This window comes from Chrysochloris asiatica, unplaced genomic scaffold (assembly GCF_000296735.1).
Source record: "Chrysochloris asiatica unplaced genomic scaffold, ChrAsi1.0 scaffold00148, whole genome shotgun sequence".
NCBI lineage: Eukaryota > Metazoa > Chordata > Mammalia > Afrosoricida > Chrysochloridae > Chrysochloris > Chrysochloris asiatica.
The window spans coordinates 2,931,050-2,937,606 of NW_006408666.1; the positions used below are offsets into that span (position 1 = coordinate 2,931,050).

General features: G+C 38.2%; 1 pseudogene; it reads right to left on the reverse strand.

The window, feature by feature from the left end:
- Window positions 1-3,380: 3,380 nt before the first annotated feature.
- Window positions 3,381-4,612, reverse strand: LOC102840751 (annotated as a pseudogene).
- Window positions 4,613-6,557: the final 1,945 nt, after the last annotated feature.

The following is a 6,557-nucleotide window of genomic DNA, read 5'->3' on the forward strand; positions in this document are numbered from 1 at the left end:
TGCTATGAATCAGAACCAACTTGAGGGCATACAACAACAAAACAAGAATTGTAGCCCATCAATTTGACATATATTTTGTTGTTGTTCTTGCTGCTAATGGACTTTGAGTTGGTTTCAACCCATATCGACCCTGCTTAGGTTTTGTGAGCAGTGTCTGGTAGATTTGAACCACTGACCTTGTGGTTACAAGTCCAGTACTTATGGGAGAATACATTTAATCTATGACACCCTCTGTATTAGATTTTATACAAGATTTTTCCCAAAGTCAGGGATATAATCACTGAAGGCAGGGACTAATGGAACAGTAAAGTTATGCAGACACTAATAGAAAAGTAATACAGTATGCATAGCTTAGAGGATAAAAATTCCACCTATTTCTAATGCCCGTGTTCCCATAAAATCATGGTGATGGAGTTTTATAAACATTGATTTAAGTTCTCATTTTATCCAAAGCATTTAGACTAGGAGGAAAAACAAAAAATTTGGTTATTTCTTTGTAATACTGAAAGGAGCTCTCATAGCTTAGTGGTTATGAGTGGCACTGCTAACCCGAAAGTCAGCAGTTAGAAACTACCAGCCATTCTATGGAAAAAAAGATGAGGCTTTCTGCTTCTGAGAAGATTTACAGCCTTGGAAACCCTGTGCAGGGTTGCTATGAGTCGGAACCCACACTATGGCACACCATAATAACCATTGTAATACTTAATAATCACTTAGTCTTAAACAAAAATAATGATATAACTCACTTTGAAGCTCTATTGCTGGAAACTATAACCTTTCTTGCTTATTAAACCAACAAGAACACTGAGTCAGATTTTGCAAAACTACACCAAACTTTCTATCTAATCCTTTCTTGTCTTCACCTCTTATTACCTTTGGTCTGTTGTATTTTCACCCTAAAATCTTTGTTCTTCTTCTAGTAAAACAGCTCATATAAGGCGACTTCATGTCAAGAACATGATTTCTACGATTTTTTCCTTTTGTTTGTTTCATTGGTCATTGGGACATGTAAATAATAATAATAAAATAATAAAATAAACAGTAATGATAGCATTAGGGACATCAAACAATACAATTAATTCTCTACCCCAGAGGATTCTGTATCCTTTCAGTTACTTTCATGTTGCATTAACCTTAAGGGTAGAAATGTCACCTTTAAGAATAGTTCAAGGATCTAAACTGAATTCACTTTGAAACTTTATTACTGGATATGCACAGGCATGTCAACTCCTCAATTAATCGGTGATAAATTGTCTCCCTTTTCAGCCTTAAATGTCTTCCAAAGCATTTCATGGCTATGCAAAGTAGTTGGTTGATATTTTGAGGAGTATCCATGAAAGCAATTGAGTGCACTTAGCTAAGAGTATTTTTTGTGCTAATCAAATATTCTAAACTTCTATCAAGATTATTGTCACCTATTTAATGGCTCATTGAGTTTACTGTCTATGCAAGTTCTCATTCATCAGTAGATATAGGGCATTCATTCTAGAAATGACAAATTAGGGAGCAGGCTAAAAAAAGATTAAAGACCTTCCAAAGATTGCTCACATTTCAAATTTCTGACACGGACAATTCTGTTTCACTGATGAGATAAAGAATCTGATCACATTAGGAGATATATTTCCTTCAAATATTCCACTCCCACTGTTTTCCATGACCTAGGGCACTGATAACGTACTCTGCGGAGAAATTATTTTATGCATTTAAATGTGGTCTATTCAGAAAATGACAATTTCATTGTAGTTGATAAGTCTTATGTTCAACAGAAATCCTTATTAAATGCAGTTAAAATTCTTCAAACATAAAACTTCAAACAATTTGGGCTTTTATAAAATGACAATTTTTGAGAAAATTAGCATTGAGTTGTGCAGTATAAACACAATCACTCATTTAAAAAAAAAACAAAACATTATTACATTATGACTATGCTTTAAAGCCAATGATGATTAAATTGGGAATTCGACCAACTTCTTCAGACTGAAATTGATCAAACTTGCGTTAAAGATGTGTTAATAAGATCTGGTGGTTGGAATGTGAAAATTGGAAACAGAGAAATGATCAATAGTTGGAAAATATGGCCTTGGAGATAGAAACAATGATGGAGAATGCATGAAAGCATTTTGAAAGACCAAGGCCTTATTCACTGAGAACAAACACCTTTTTTTTTTTTCTCCAGTTTTTAAAGGATTTATTTTACAAGTTTCACTTAGCGCAATACACCTAAAAGGAAATCACAATACGGTGAGAGATTTAAATCAAGGCCTCAGAATTTCATACAAACACCAACACCAAAATCCTAAAATATTGGTATTGCGTTTCATTTTCCCAGTTAATTAAAACAAACAAACAAAAAAACTTAAACGTACTTGACTTACAGGTTATTAAATGAGACTAAAATCAACAAACATGCCAAATATTTCACTTTTTATTGTAGACAAAGTCCTATAGTTGAGTTTTACAAAAAATAGCATCTTTCAACATGCATTCAGTGTTCAATATAATATGGTATAAACGTAACATTTAAATATAAGTAAACTTGCTTTAACTTAATATGCTTACTGCTTAAATACAATCTACAACTAACTTGATAAACGCTGAAAATGGTTTAACAGTTATTTATTGTTTGCCATGGTATTTTCAATAGCCTCATATGGATGCGAAAGCTGGACAGTGAATAAAGAGGATCGTAGAAGAATTGATGCCTTTGAGTTGTGGTGTTGGAGGAGAATACTGAAAGTGCCATGGACTGCCAAAAGAACCAATAGATCTGTTTTGGAAGAAGTGCAGCCAGAGTGCTCCTTGGAGGCCAGGATGGCTAAGCTTCGTCTCTCCTACTTTGGACACATTATCTGGAGAGAACAGTCGCTGGAGAAGGATGTCATGCTGGGTAAGGTGGAGGGTCAGAGAAAAAGAGGAAGATGCCCAACGAGATGGATCAGCCAGGTGACATCATTGATGGCGTAAAGTGTGGCGGCGGTAGTGAGGTTGGCCCAGGATCGGACATTGTTTCGTTCTGCTGTGCATGGGGTTGCTATGAGTCGGTTCCGACTCGATGGCACCTGACAACAACAACATTGTTTGCTCAAACTTCGTTGTTAGATAATGTTTTGTGTTAAAAAAAAAACACATCTTTTCAAACTAATCCTGATTTCCACTTAGCATAAGCACGAATCTCACAAGCTTGTTGAACTATTGTTTGTTTTTTTCCTTTTTCTAATAATAATAATATTAATAATGTTGCCCAAGAGTCAGTGATTGGGATTCTATTCCCCATCCACCACTCAGACTGAACACGCTAGACCTCCCTCCCATTCCGTTCACTTCTGTAGATGCACGGCTTCCTGTACAGTAGTAGCTGCCGTTCACTGCTCCTTGGTTATCTATACAATGTTTCATTGAAAATCACTGGAGTTTTTCTGTAAAACTTGGTCATATCCACTCATGCTGCTCTGAGCACCATAGCCACCCCAATAGCCACCACTCAGGTGCTGACTAGCTGTGGCCACCACAACTGGACAGGTTTGACAAGTCCATGCCTCCCTTCATTTGGCTACCGTAAGCACCACCGCTTGCTCCTGCTATAGAATTCAGGAAGAGTTCTACACATCTGTGTTGCAGATTTGCTTTGTCTTTTGTTGACAAAGCTGCCACAGCATCTTCATGAGTAGCAAACTCAACATCTGCTTCACCAGTTACTCTACCATTAGGACCAATTTCCATGTGTACTCTCACAGGGTTGAGCATTGAAAAAAAGTTGTAAATGTCATTCTCAGTGGCTCTGTAAGGTAATCCCTTCATGTATACGCAGTGTAGAACCACCATTCCCATATCTCTGATCAGACATTCCTGAAAAACAAGAATTGAGGTCTCTTCCATAGCTGTCTGACCCAAATCCATCAACATCATTGTCATCATAGCCTCCACCATAAGAACCATGCCTCATCCTTTCAAAGCCAGCTCCCTTGCCAATACTGTTATACCCTCTGCCAGCCCCAGATCAGTCATAGGGACCTGGCCGCTTCATGGCCATAAGTTTGTGAGGTGGATCATAGTGAGTTCATAGTGAGTTCTAACTTCAGCTCCACTGCTCTTAAAGATTTCAATATACCTGTGCCCTGTTTGTTCCTTGTGTTTCTTTAGAGCCTTTTCAGCTATTTCCTGTGAAGCAAACTGCAGGAAAGCCTCCCCCGTACTCTTCCCCTGGAAGTTCACAGGTAATGTTATCCCATTCGGCACGGTTTCCAACCCTGAGAAGATCTGAACAAGTTCTTCCTTGCTACATCCAAAGCCATCATTGGCAGTGTGGGGACTATTTGGACCAGTATGCTTCAACACCTAATCCACTTCAATGTTGTTTGATTTGAATACTCCAACATATCTGTGTCCCATTGTTTTTAGGTTTTTTTTCAGTGCCAATTTGACTTCATCTTATGATTAAAGTTCAACAAAAGCCTCGCCACTCAGTCTGCCTTCGCTGGTGTGGATGAAACAGATACCTTGAGCCCCATTTTGAATTTTGCAGTTAGAAAAAAAATGGCTGCATTCCATCGGCTGTGCAGGACCAGGGCAAGCCCCGGGCCTTCACCACGAATCCCTCTCCACCTTTAGTACCCAAAATCGATGTCTCTTAAGGGTCCTGGCGTCAAAATAAGACTGTGAGGTGGTGATGAGGACCAGACCTGAGAAATATTAGTTCGACTACTCTCCACCCTTTAAGATCCCCATGGGCCCACAAATCTCACTAGGAGCTGAACATGAGCAGCCACCGACCCCAGTGACTTCAACCGCCGGACACCCCTTAGCCAAAGATCTGAGCCACTAAACAACTCTGAACACCAAGAACAGCTACACCAAGCAGAGGGCTCCGAGGCCTGATGTCAGCGCAAACACTTTTCTTAACAATATTAAAGTTGACTGACTATCTAGACCTTACCAGATGGAATAACAGGATTTCAAATTTACTTCAGATGTGGGATGAGAAAGTAGAGAAGCTCAAAATCATTGGCCAAAACAAGCAAGAGGCTGACTATGGAACAGACCACATATAGCTCATATGAAAGTTAAGGGTGAAATTGAAAAAATTAAAACAACTCCACAAGAGCCAAAATATAACCTTAAAAATAGTCCACCTGAATTTAGAGACCATCTCAAGAACATATTTGATGAATTAGATGCTAACAACCAAAAACCAGAAGAGAATATGATGAAGAATTGACGGTATTTGCGGAACAAACCCAAGCTACACTGAAGGCATTAGCCAAAAAACAAGGCTCCAGGAATTGAAGGAATACAAATCAAAATGTTTCAACCAACTTATGCAGTGCTAGAAGTGCGCACTTATGTATGCCAAGAAATTAGGAAGTCAGCTACCTGGCCAACTGATTGGAAAATATTCGTATTTGTGCCTGTTCCGTAGAGTGATGACCTAATGGAATGCAGACATCATTGAAGAATATCATTAAGATTACATGCAAGTAAAATTATGCTCAAGATTTTTAAATGGCTACATATGTGCATTGACAGGGAGATGCCAGAAATTCAAGCTGGATTCAGAAGAGGATGTGGAACTGGGGAAACCACTGTTGACATTAGGTGGAGCTGGGCTGAAAACAGACAGAGAGATGTGTACTGGTGCTTTCTTGACTATGCAAAGACATTTGAATCTGTGGATCATAACAAACTGTGGGTAACATTGGGAAAAATGGGGATTCCAGAACCCATAAGCCTGCTCATGAGGAACCTGTACGTATACCAAAAGGTGATCATTAAAACTGAACATACTGAATGATTTAAAATCAAGAAAGGTGTAGGCCATGGCCATATCATTTCATCATGCTTCTTCCATCTATATTCTGAGTAAATACTCTGAGAAAGTGGATTGTATGGGGAAAATGTAGCATTAGGATTGAAGGATGACTCCTTTACAACATAAGATAACCCAACCTTGCTCTTTAGAAGCTAAGAAGACCTTAAACACTAACTGATGAATATCCAAGACTACAGCTTTCAGTATGGATTGCACCTCAATGTAAAGAAAACAAAATCCCCACAATGGGACCAGACCACTAAATAGTGTCATGATAAACAGAGAAAAGACTTCATTTGCTTGGATCCACAATCAAGACTAGTGGAAGCATCAATAAAGAATTCAAAAGATATATTGAATTAGGCAAATCTGCTGCAAAAAACTGTTCCAAGTGTTAAAGAGCAAAAATGTCACTTTAAGGACTAAGGTGGAACTGTTCCAACTCATGGTATTTTCAATCATCTCATATGCATGTGAAAGTTGGACAATGAATAAAGAATACCAGAGAAAAATCAACACATTTGAATTATAGTTTTGGTAAAAAAAAAAAATTGAGTGTACCATGGACTGCCAGAAAACTGAAAAATCTGTCTTGAAAGATGAACAGCCAGAATGTTCCTCAGCAAGGAATCTCTTATGCTTTGGACATGTTGTCAGCAAGTATAGAGGAGGGTCATAAAAAAAAAAAAAAAAAAAGATGAAGATGCTCAACGAGACAGATTTGAAATGTTTGTTGCAACAATGGACTCAA